At 64.2% G+C, this 346-nt stretch overlaps 1 protein-coding gene across 1 annotated transcript in view; it reads right to left on the bottom strand.

The window, feature by feature from the left end:
- The window catches only part of PCBP4 (poly(rC) binding protein 4), a 4,182-nt gene that overhangs the window by 64 nt on the left and 3,772 nt on the right, over positions 1 to 346 (bottom strand). The gene's annotated exons all lie outside the window — the stretch shown is intronic.

The raw sequence follows: 346 nt of genomic DNA, 5'->3' as shown, positions 1-346 counted from the left end.
GGTGAGGAGCAGGAGGCAAGGGTCCCACCCTAGCACAGGGCACTAGGAGAGACAGGCCCCCCACCCAATGCTGGGTCTCTGTGCAGGAAAATCAAGGAGCAGGACACAGCGCTGCTGGGATGGGCAGCAGGCAACAGAGCAGCCCCTTCCTCCAGCGGGCATCACCACCAGGCAGACCCTTCCCTTCCCTTCCCTGGGCATGGGACACCTGGCAGAGGCCGGGGTGGGTGGTGGGGAGGTGTCTCTGGTACCAGGTGGCACCCTGGACCCTCTAGCCCACCCACCAGTGGGGCTCAGTAGGGTGAGAACTTCTGCCGGTCTGCTTTCTTGGTGCCATTGGCTGGGT

The sequence above is a fragment of the Acanthisitta chloris genome, unplaced genomic scaffold (assembly GCF_000695815.1).
Source record: "Acanthisitta chloris isolate BGI_N310 unplaced genomic scaffold, ASM69581v1 scaffold33029, whole genome shotgun sequence".
Taxonomy (NCBI): Eukaryota; Metazoa; Chordata; class Aves; order Passeriformes; family Acanthisittidae; genus Acanthisitta; species Acanthisitta chloris.
Note: the sequence above shows the minus strand (reverse complement) of the source record. Positions and strands in the feature narration are given on the sequence as shown.